Source organism: Oxyura jamaicensis, chromosome 8, assembly GCF_011077185.1.
Source record: "Oxyura jamaicensis isolate SHBP4307 breed ruddy duck chromosome 8, BPBGC_Ojam_1.0, whole genome shotgun sequence".
NCBI lineage: Eukaryota > Metazoa > Chordata > Aves > Anseriformes > Anatidae > Oxyura > Oxyura jamaicensis.
Window position 1 is genome coordinate 14315150 of NC_048900.1, and position 12141 is coordinate 14327290.

Consider the following 12141-nt stretch of genomic DNA (forward strand, 5'->3'; position numbering starts at 1 on the left):
GAAGGAAGGAAGGAAGGAAGGAAGGAAGGAAGGAAGGAAGGAAGGAAAAACGAACATATTCAGAATGAAAAAGTGCAATGTAATTTCAATTAATAACACATTAAAAGTGAACATCTGCATATTTATCTCATTTACAATGTGAGAAGACATTGGGAATACTCTAAAATCCTGTAAAAAATTGAAGAGCTTTACAGTCATTTAGAGTTTACAAGAAAAGTAACAAAAAGTATCAATGCATAACTTCTGGACCTTTCCTGAAATTTTGTACCTGAAAAGCAAATTTCTTGCAGAAATATGCAAAATATTTTTTCAATCATATCAAATATGAAAAAAATATATGATTACAAATTGAAAGTAAGTAAAATTCAGACACACCAAAAATTTCATTCTGGTACTATTAAAAGAAACAGGAGACTGAGAAGATTGAATTTTTATTTTCAGTATTTAATTTGCTCTTTTTTTGACTATGAATGAAACACCCTTTAAAATAAAGACATTTAGTAAGTGATCTAAAATGATTAAAAACATAAAAAAAAAAAAAAAAAAAAAAGGAGAAGCATTTCCAGTGAAGTGCTTGTCAGCATCAATTTTCTCATCAAATTTAATACAAAATAGCTAGTTAGGGCAACTCAGCCCCACTAACACTGTTCAAGATGCAAACTTAAGTTTCAAAATACTCCCTCCATTTTTAATATGGTGATGATTACAAGAAAAGCAATGCTCCAATATGTTAATTTTATGTCTGTTTTTCTGCTGATGTTACTCTTCATTTGAAAATTACTGTCAACCTCTGTTCCACAGGAGATCAAAGTGAAGCATCCAGTTTGTACCAGATGCCATCATACAAAATTATATTTAAGAGATCTCAACATAATTAAAAATGCTTCTTAAACCATCTCAAAGAGGAAGACTTACTGTACCATTTTTTCACTCTTTAAACATCTAAAGGGAAGGTGCCAAAATGTGACTAGAAACTTATGCTAAATATACCATCTTTTTCTTTTCAAGTTCTTATTAATTATCTCACCTGGAAACCACTATAAAGAGGAGAGTGCAGGTCGGATTTTGAATGCTGAGACATCTGGGTTCATTGTCCTTCTGTAAGTGTCTCACTGATGCACAGTAATACCATGGCAGGCTGCAGTAAGTTTTCAGACCTTGGAAAAAGAAATACAGAATATAGAATATGTCCCCAGTACTGAGCTTATGGTGGGAATATACCCTTTCAGGAAAGGCTCATCTGTGTCGAGTAATCAGCTGGAGTCATGCAACAGAGCTTACTGCCTTGTTGCACCATCCTGACCCCATATGGAAGTCCTGTCAGAAGTGTGGCCTTTGTCACCCACTGGAGCACTGTGAATGGGAAAATACCAAAGGCCAGAGGAGAAGAGATAAAGATGGCGCAACCCATATTCAGTTTCCAAAATCCAGCATATAACAGCACCAAGAAGAAACAACAATGCTAGAGGGAAAAATAAAAAATAAAAAATAAAAAAGTCAGGACTGAACCTAGTTTAATTTAGCTTGTAGAATCCTTGTAGTTTTAAATATCATGCTTTTTTTCTACTTGTTTATTGTAGTTTTTGAACAAAAGCATTGATGACTAGTACCAAAGCTCAATGGTCATGCATGGAGTAAGACACATTCCTATACCAGTCAGACCACACCAATATACACCAGGTAGCGTAGACTGGTCCAGGCCTCAGAGTCAAGCCATCATCCTTCCCTTCCCTCTCCAGAATTACTCAAAAATCATCCCCCTTGTCACCCAGGAAACCAAGAAGAGATGCAGCTAGCCTGGAACCACAACTGAAAAAAAACGGTTTCACACTACATAAACTGGCACCCACTTCCAGCATCACCACTTCCCTACGCATGGCTGTCAAGAGTTAACTACTTGACAGCAAGGCTGTTTCCCACTGACTTTTTTGTATTAAACAGTTCACAAAGGTACTGTATGGACTTAGTACCACAAAAGAGACTAATTGAAATGCATCCAGCTAATGATGATGCCAAGAATATGACTATAAGCGCCTTCAACTGTTTATAGACTTGAAAAAGATGAAAACATCCGGTCTGGCAGGAAAAGGGGCTGCCAAATCCATCCTGCAGAGCAAATAACAAAGTTGGTATTCATTAACCCTTCTCTGTTTGCTTCTTTAATAAAATGAGATACATCTTGGTCCAAACTACCAATGAGATTTTTTTATTTATTTTTTTTAAATGATAAACAAATGGAAAATAAAGGTACTTGGCAAAGTATTCCATTGAGCACCTTGGCAGCTTGTCATTGATAATGGAATTGTTGTCTGATCTTCAGTCATTTCTAATTTAATTTACCCCTAAATGTACCACTTCTTCTTGCAAATATTTCTCCACAATGTGCCTATTTACCTTCCCAAACCAGGAAGAAATACATTAGATGATTTAAAGGGTAGCCTTTAATGCAATTTAAAACCTTGCAAATTGATTTTCCTTAATGAACTTTATATCCTGACATCCTGTCGTTTTTCCTCTAGTATATTCAATTAGGCTATAATCAGTTATTAAGGGTTAGATAATGGAAACGTGACATCATCCACACAAGGCAGAATTTTTTGCAAGAGATTAATTAAAATCTAATTTTCATGCAAGATTAGACCATCTGAGCCAAGAGGTGCCTATAATAATTGCAAAATATATATATATATAAATCTAGAAAACCATGGTGGGTGAAATGAAGAACACCCAGCTTGGGTAGATAGATGTTCAGATGAAAGGAATGACAACACTTTCCTCTTCAGCTTGCAAGAGACAGAACATTTGCATGTTCATTTAAGAAATGAATTTGCTGCATTCACACAGCAGGACAAACATGAATCAAAGCATTTCCATTCATTCCTGTAAAAGAGCTGAATACATTTATTTGTGGATAAAAGCCAATAGTCGTTGATGCTATACTTTCAGATAGACACACACATTAATAGTACTAGTAGCAGTACTTAAAGCAGAGATTTTTGTTTTGTTTAGTTTAGTTTTTTAATATTAACTTCTGATAAAGAGGAGCTTGGGGCTGAAAGAATGTGTCTAATCTTAACAGAGAACACAGCTCAGCAATTCTATTTGCCCCATATCAAAGAAAAAATGTTGTTATTCTGCCAGGAAAATTGATCTATTTATCTGATGTAACATTCACTGTCAGCATTTCTGTACAGCTCTCCCCACTCAATATCACTACAGGATATCTGTAGAGAATTCACACCTTCAGAGGTCAGTATGTCACGTCCACATAGGGTTCATTTTTCCTTCCCTCATTCCCTTTCTTTCTTTCTTTCTTAGGCTTATTCTAGCTATTCTTGAAACAAACTGAAATATAATGGTAATTTTAACAAATAATAACTTTGTAATCTAATATCCATATTGCTGCAGCAATTTCAGAAACCCTTATACTTCAGAAATAATAATAATAATAATAATAATAATAATAATAATAATAACTAACAGAGCTTATGTTACTTCTTATAATTAATTTTTGCTTCTCAAAACAGCATCTCCAAAGCATGCTAAACTATGAGCAATTTGGGGGCCATTACCTCAAAGGGAGGTGTTGGAGGTAAAAAAGGTTCAAAGCCAATAGTCCCTCCTCATCTAGCTAGCCCTCAGCTGACACACTTTGTGATGGTCTTACCAGCACCATCTATTGATTTTTTTTGGATTTTGTCTCCATTTATGTTCAGGAAAACAAGAATCAAGCCTGAGGGTCACAACGTTCCACAATGATCTCTTTGTGGGATCTGGGATTTGAGTTGGTTCTTTTTTCGGTCTTTCAACTCTTTGCTGTCTCTTTTTTTGTGGGATCAAAAGTAAAACCTGAACTTTTCAGATTTTCACTTATTAGATGGTTTTGAATTGCTGGATATCTCTTTTTCTCAAACATTTTTACTGAAGTTATAGCTTTCATTTAATTTTTAAAAATATTTGCTCAACATTACATTTTTTTTCCTTGAACTTTCTAGACTTTTTTTTTCTTTTTTTTTTTTTCCACATATTCTCCAAGCATCCCAGTAACCATCAGTAACCATAGTCTTAATTAAGAACAAAATTGTTTTTGATCATTAGTCTAGGTCTGTTTGGAAAAAATGTTACAAAATTGTAACTGAGGTTTTCAATGACTATATTTCTTCCCCAGAGATAAGGCAATTAAAGTCATTTCACATAAAAACAATCTTTTCCCCATTGCCTCAGTGTAGGTGTGCAGAAGTAAGAACAAATCAATACAAGAATCTATTCACAGGGAAAAAGGAACAAATATATCTTTATAATTACATTCCACAGCTGCATGCCTCTTGTGAATAGTTCTGATCTGAATGTAAATATATGCTTTATGCTGAGAATATTTTAAAAGAGGAAATAGGAACACACACAGAACAAGCCAGTGCTTTATATCTGGTTTTAAATATATGAACCAAGTTAGTCATATTTCCTTTGCAGTCCCATGATATACTGAACAGTAGCCTATGTTATAATATATGGTGCAATGGAAATATAAAATAAGAACCCATTAACTCACCAAGTACCTGCAATCTCTCTTTAATTCTACACTGTTTATAGGCCTGCAAATATTACCTAATTTAATTATTAGTTAAGTGAGATAGAGAATATATCAGATAGGTAAGATGTCTAGATTCAAAATGAGGTTGATCAAAGAATTAGAGACCAAAGATGAAGATTTCCTTACTGACTTCACAAGTTCAAATGATTCTGAAATGCAACTATGCAACTTATTCCTCTTCCCATTGCCTGGCTGTACATTGATTAATAATGCATGAAAGTCACCTAAAGCATTTTATGGAAAAAAAATAATAATAATAAATCATACTACTGACAGGACAGACCTAGGTATTTGACTAAGTCCTGAAGTCCTTTTAGGAAAATGTTCTTTCAGTTACATTCTCAATGAAGCCATATTATTATGATTTTGCCAATTTGCAATGGTCTCAGAAGTATTGAATAAGTATTTGGGGCTGGAGGGCCCTCAGGGTTGAACCTTGAAGGACAATGGGATTGGGGCAGCTTGGGACATGGAGACCACTAGGACAAGTCTGAAAAACTTACTCAGATTTGTTCAATATTTGCTCAGGTGAGCAAATTCCCTTAAAACTGAATTCCTCCAATCCATGAAACACAAAATGAACAAAAGCAGACTTTTCTGTTTTTCAGTTTCCTTGCTTGGGACTTCTATAATTTGCTTATCCTCTTATTTTTACTGCTCCGAAGCCACACCACCACTGGTTCATGGAACTTCACTTGACAGTGTTTCACGCCTATCAGCTGGAGAGGACATGCCCAGTGGACAGGGTAGGGCTGCTGGAAGAACAAAAGTGAGTGGAATATCCCCAGACCAAATTTCAAGTCATTCCATTTCATACACAGAAAAAATAGCTATGGAAAACATATGCAAGGCATTGAATGCTTTCAGAGAAATTTCTATTCTTCATAATTATTTTTTAATTTAGGCTCTGCTGGATGAGAACTGGAGCTCTTCCTGTCTCCTAGTCAGCACAAACTTTGAATTTCTTGATCTGCATCTGAGGCTTACTGAAAAATGAGTATGTTGATTACAACTTACCCCTCCCCTGCTCAGCCCCAGCTGCTGCTCTCTTCATGCAGTTCCAACAGCTAAAATGCACAACTATTTTTTTAATATATATAATTTACAAGAGTTCTCATCTCCTTTTTCAGCTCCCTGAATGTTTCTGAAATGAGCTAGCACTACACTTTTAGTTGAGAGCCAAACTGCACCCTAAGGCATGTGCAGGACCATGGGAGGGAAGGACAATGAGGCAGTGCCACCACAATCTAACAACAATAACAAATCCCAGAGCCCCAACATTTATAGTTCTTCACTCCCACTTCTCTCTGAGAGTCTTAAAATTATTAGAATCTGTGAGGGAAAGAAATTGGGGATGGGGAAGTAATGGACAACAAGTCTTCTGTGTGTTCTCAGTGACCCTAATCCTTTGCAAAGAACTGTTATCTTGGGTGAGACATACTTAAAAGGAGTAGGACCTCCCCAGCGTATTCCTGATTGCTTTCCATAGGTCTCCCAAGAGGAACTCAGCTACATACATGATTTGCCTGGAAAACTACTCCCATATTTTCCTTTCCAGTCAACACATTGTGAACTTCCCTCTCTTCATTCACAAGAAGGTGGATCTTATTGTGCTCTTGATTTCTTGGATTGAAACAAAAACAGCAACAACAACAAAAAAATCCAGAATGAAATATTGCTCTTATTACCTTTCCTCTCAATTTATTCTAATAATCCTGAAACTTTATGAGAGCATCACAAATAAACATAGAAATAGCAAAACAATTACTTGATGGAAAAATCTATTTCAAATAATATGTTTTTGTTTGTTCACTTGTTGTTGTTTTTTTCCCACAGAAAATTTACATTTAGGGTGTTAGTAAGAGCAACTCCCTGCTCACTGATGTTTCATCTTCAGTAAGTTTTGTGAATTAGATAGCATCAGCCAAGAGGCTTTTCCAATAGCAAAACTCACCAGCTTGTGATTCACTCAGCAATGGATTAACTAACGATGGTGCTTCAATTATATTGTTCCAATTGCCATCTCTCAACCCCCCAGAACACATCAGAAGCTTACAATCTTCAACAAAAACCACTACACTCATTATCAAGAAGTCTTACTTGGTCTCCCACTGATCAGTTTTGCATTTATGTAGAAACCTTCTGTTGCTTTCTCAGTGTCACTTCTTCATTTTAAAAAAGTTACTTCCTACAGCATTGATCTCTGGTAGACTTTTTAGTTGCAGAGATTCCCAATTTACCTGGGTGTTGTTTCAAGACGCAGCAGGATGTCTGATTTTCAATCAGCCTAGCAAGTCACTTGGGTCTCTTCTGGCCTGACAGAGATTTACTTTAGGATTTTCAGTTTTGATGAAAACACAAGTGGGAAGGAGCAAAGCTTCCACTCCCTTTGTAATTAATCACAGGTAAAAGTGCTATATGAATGATACAGATCTCAGGAGAGAGATCACTTTTTGAATTTTCAGCAAAGCACACAACTTAAGACATACATTGCTTTGTGTATTTGTCTAATAGAAGCATTAGTCAAATGCTGAGCTGGAGATTTATTTATTTATTTATTTATTTAAGTTTGGAAGTAACCTTGCTAATCTATGGTAGATGATTTGCTAACTTGAGCTCTACCTGCAGTGCATAGTTTGTGAATTGTAGATAATTTGGTACACTATAAATTTATAGATCAAGGAAACCTGGTATAGTACAACAGAAAAATCAAATATATATTAAAAAAAAAAAAAAAAAAAAAAACTCTAGGATTAATTTTTTTATTTTTTGGCAAAGGAGGGGTAGGAGGAAAAGTCACTCAGCATGTTAATTTGCAGTAAAGCATGTGAGTGAGAGTAGCAATACAGTCAACTGCAATTCTTGCAAATTTATCAAGTACCACTGCAGCTTCTAACATCTTTCCCTGCCATGACTCCAGACCCATCTCATTGTTCACACTGCAGTAAGAGACAATTGGTTAAAAAATATCACTATCATAAGCAATCCTTCAAAAGGCATTAGATCTCCCCCATATTCATATTCATATCCCCATTTTCACAGATTTTTGGATTAATTCTGTTTTACTTTGTGTGAAATACTTTCCCTGTGCTGCTGGCAAATTCAGTCGTGCCATGGACTGCACTACCAAAAATAGGATCTGCATGGAAACAGCTTCATCAGTGCTTGAAATATTTCTCAAGAAGGAAAGAAGAGCTGTGAGGTGGTCAGTGAAGGTTATCTCCAAGGTGTGTAAATCAACATATAAAATGCCAATAAACATCATTTTTTTGGTAGCTGTATAAAATCCAAACAACCCACCCCTTTTCCTTCATCTTTGCATGCAACCAGATAGAACAGCCTTGGTTCTATTTCTCCTGAGTATCAACAGCAAAACATATCCTTTTAGGGAATTTAAGGTGCACAACTATATTCCAACTATATTGCTCTGTGGTAGGATATATTTTTTACCCTCTGGCTTATTCAAAAATGCCAATCAGAATAAATGTAGAGACTCCAATCTGCCAATTTGTTCTCATATATATTCAAAAGCCATTTTACAATATCCAGTTGCTGGGAAAAAATAAATAAATAAATAAATAAATAAATCTGATTGTGTGACTAGGGATTTAAATATATGAATTAAAACTTTTGAGAATATAAACCTTTTGGAAAACTGTTCAGGGAGAGAAAAAGTCCCTCCTGTGACTTATGCTTCTATTAACTGTGCAGAACAACTGTCCTTTCGTATCAATAACAGCTTTTTTCTTTAACTAGAATTTCTTAAGTTGTTTTAAAACACACACACACAAAAAAGATACAAATGCTGGCAACAACAGATGAACAGAATTTCAAATAGTAAGGAATGAAATGAAAAAAATCAGAAATATGGAAATATTTTGTCTTTCTATTGCCTCTAACAAAATGCTACTTTTTATGTAGATTGGTTAATGCATGGTTTGCAAAAGAAATTCAGGAGGTAATCTTACTTCAGTAATATTAGGGCAGGTCTGCATGGCTTTAAGGTCATTTCATAAGGTTAAATACTAGGGAGTGTTAAACAACTATTGTCACATCTGGAATTTCTAGGTAGATCCAGACATGCCTAATGGAATAATTTGGGCCTCAGTGAATATCATTAAGTCTATTTTATTTTTTAAGACTTGAGGAACATTAAAAAAACATCAATCACAATTTTCTGAACAGAGTGTTACAGGGTGACAGTTATGTCTCATTGGATCATAGTACAACTTGGATCAGGTTTCAAGACTGATTGTCTTAAGTTGTTACTTCTGGGCAAGAAAGAAAGGCTATCTTTATAGCATTAAAATCTAATACTTCAAATCAATTTGTTTTGGACTAATAAAGTAATAAAATATCCTTATTTTAAAACTTGACCTCATATTTTCTGTAAATTCTGTTTGAATCAACTAAAATTTTCTAACAAAAGTTCATAATTTTTTTAATTTATAGAAGTGTTACAGAATTATAGAAATTTCCAGTTTTGACATTATTACGTTTTTTTAAAAAATATATATATATAGGAAGAATCATTAAGACCAGCTTTTCTAGCAGAAAGGTTGGTCTTCAAAAAATCAGCATCGGTAATGGATCTGAGAAAATAAGTCACCATCTCCAAAATGTATTTTTGCTTCTCACATTGCTGCAGCACCAAAAACAGTTGCAGAGTCTTCATGTCTTAGTGATTACAAACTTCCTACTGCTCTCTTATAATATCCTCTCTGCCCTGAAGATAGCTGAGCTATCAAGGGAGGATCTTGCATGGATAAACTGTTTTACAATTTGTTTCCTGGGCTCAGAGCAGTTTTAATAACCTAAGGAAGTAAATTCCCCTTTTCAAGTGCTCATCATAATGGCATGTTTGGACTATGTTCTTCATACACATTTCCTGACTGCGTCCTATTCCCACAGGCTGATACTCTCAGTGTATCTAAGTGTGAGGTGTGGGTGTGCTTATCTCCTTCTCACCAAAACCTAACAGTGAAAATTTCTTCACCTTGCGAGAAAACAAAACTAAACTAAACTAAACTAAACTAAAAACAAATGCCACACATATTAGCAAAGAAGCTCCCTTTAGAGATGTGTGGTTATCACAGTTCTCAGGTTATTTGTTTTTCACATGTGCCCCATCTATATCTATATCTATATTTATCTTCTGTGATGAGCATTTGAAAACCCCTTGACTGCAAGACTTACAGAGACAATAATTTATTTCCAATTCACTTCCATGTATGGCATAGAGTTATCTGCTGAACTGAACAACTTTGTTTCAATTTGTCTTCTTTATCTTTCAAAAACCTAAAATCAATTTGTTGCTCCATGCATTCTTGAAAAGGCATGAACTGTGCAAACTACTTCCTGGAGTTTCCAGCAAGGCCAGATCAGATTTCAAGCTTATTTTGCAATGCTCAGGCAGAGGAGAAGGCATGGGAATAATGCTTTTTTAAGGATGTGAGAGAGGCCATCTCCAGCACTAGGCTGGAAAACCCAAGCCACAGAGAGCTCCACTGATTCTCCAGATAACAATGAGTGATCTGTCTTTCTTTCCATGTAGATATTACGTGGAATCACAATTATATAATCCCTCGTAATTATTAGGAACATGGTGCAGAAGCATGGCTGCAGGCCATGAATGCAGACTGGCCTCTTCAGTGCTTACCCAAAGTTTTGGGAAGTATTTGCAGTTTGTGGTGAATTCCAGATTAGCTAATAATAAAGCAATTTTGTTTAGATCTTTACGAGAACAAATGCCGCCAGACTATGTTTTAGACACACCCTGAGTCTTGTTTGATGCCATTTACATGAACGAAGGTTATTTTATGACTAATGTTTCTGGGCCACACCTAGCCAAATGACTACTGCAAGTGGTGGTGGTCATGTTGCAAATGCAGTGACTGTGTTTTGCTCATTTTGTTGTGGGAAGTTCCACGTATGGTTACATCTTATGAGTGTCTTTTTTTCCAGAAAGAATAAATGAGACATTTCTGGTTTTATTCCCTCTCTACCATTTGCCAGTAAACAATGATGCCAGGGCAATGATGTCTCAGATGCAAAACTTCAGCTAGAAGCCACAGCTATTTTACTTTACAAAAGTATCCACGGAGGGACTGAATCCAGCTCCTGCTGATACTGCTAGCCCATCTCCCACGGGCCACAGGTGAGTCATCTCTTTCCTAAGGACTGGTAGGAAAAGAGGTTGGGACTGATTCATTTCGAAGGGAGTTCATAAAAATGCAGGTTGTCTTACAAGTTTTTCCAATACAACCCATCTGCTTGTATGCCCAGATAAATGAGATATTTTCTGCTACTCATTTCCAGCATAACAGAAAACCCAGACTTCATACCTACCAGAGTAATGCAAATAAACAGAATTCATAAGAGTGTGTTTTAACATGATAGATGACCAGAAAGATTAAAAAAGCCAAATATCCCAACAAGATAAATTAGCATTTGTCTTCTGGTATAACTCACAGTAATTTTCCACAGGAAAGTCTATAAAAATTGCTCTAATCTTTTTTTCTTTTTTAGGAGATGCTCTTTTCCACCTGTTTCCATTTTAATGTGTCCTCAATATCAGTTATTTTTGCTTCAACTCGAAGAGGCAAATAACTAGGATGAACAATACCTCTTCCTTTTACAAGACAAAATATGATATTGCTAGTGGAAGAAAATATAGAAAATTGCCATGGAAATAAAATCTCAGCAAGCATTTTCATTTGTCAGATTTGCTCAGCAAGAAGGTCTTCAGTAAAGAAAATACAATCCATAAAACCAGCATCAATTATCACAGACTGTAGGCACTAGGCTGCATTTGTTCTTAATTTTTGCACATCGGAAAATGATGATTACACACACTCTATCAATGGGAGTGCTGTGAATTCATAGAAATGGCAAGAATCCACATCTCTTGCTGGGCATTCTGGAAGTCTATGAAAATCTGCAAACTTGTAAACCTGTGAGCTGAAACACTAAAATGGATTAATTCAGATCACTGACTCACTAGCAATGGAACAGATGATGTTTCAGGAAAACGTGAGGAAGAAGTAAGATACCTTGTTAACTGCATTCATTCTTGACAAAGATAAGCCCTTTGTGACCTTTCATCCCCTAATGGGTTTGCACTTTGAAAAGTGCACTTATCTTTGTCCTGGTCTTGAGCCTTTCTATGTAAACGTTGTTACAGATGCTGCTTTCAGGCTGTGTACATTTGTTCTCCTAAAATGAGTATATCAACCAAGACTAATAAGAAAGAAAATGTACGTAAATGTATGTATGTAAATGTAAATGTATGTAAAATGCCTATTTTGAATCCTAGATTTCTCTCACTGGCCACTTAAAGCCACATTCCTGACCTCAAATCTATTGAGCAAGGACAATAGAACAAGGTAAGAATAAGAGTGGAAATTACAAGAATTAGGGTATTGATTACATAAATTCATGGAAACTGCTTAAACAATAAATAAAAATAAAATAAAATAAAATAAAATAAAATAAAATAAAATAAAATAAAATAAAATAAAATAAAATAAAATAAAATAAAATAAAATAAA

General features: G+C 35.3%; 2 long non-coding RNA genes across 3 annotated transcripts in view; both read right to left on the reverse strand.

Moving 5' to 3' along the window:
• LOC118170941 overlaps positions 1-1159 on the reverse strand; it is a 2653-nt gene extending 1494 nt beyond the window's left edge. Inside the window, exon 1 of the long non-coding RNA XR_004752959.1 lies at positions 1028-1159. This is a non-coding gene — a long non-coding RNA (uncharacterized LOC118170941). The remainder of the gene's footprint in view (positions 1-1027) is intronic.
• Positions 1-12141, reverse strand: part of LOC118170942 — a 113351-nt gene that overhangs the window by 75806 nt on the left and 25404 nt on the right. The gene's annotated exons all lie outside the window — the stretch shown is intronic.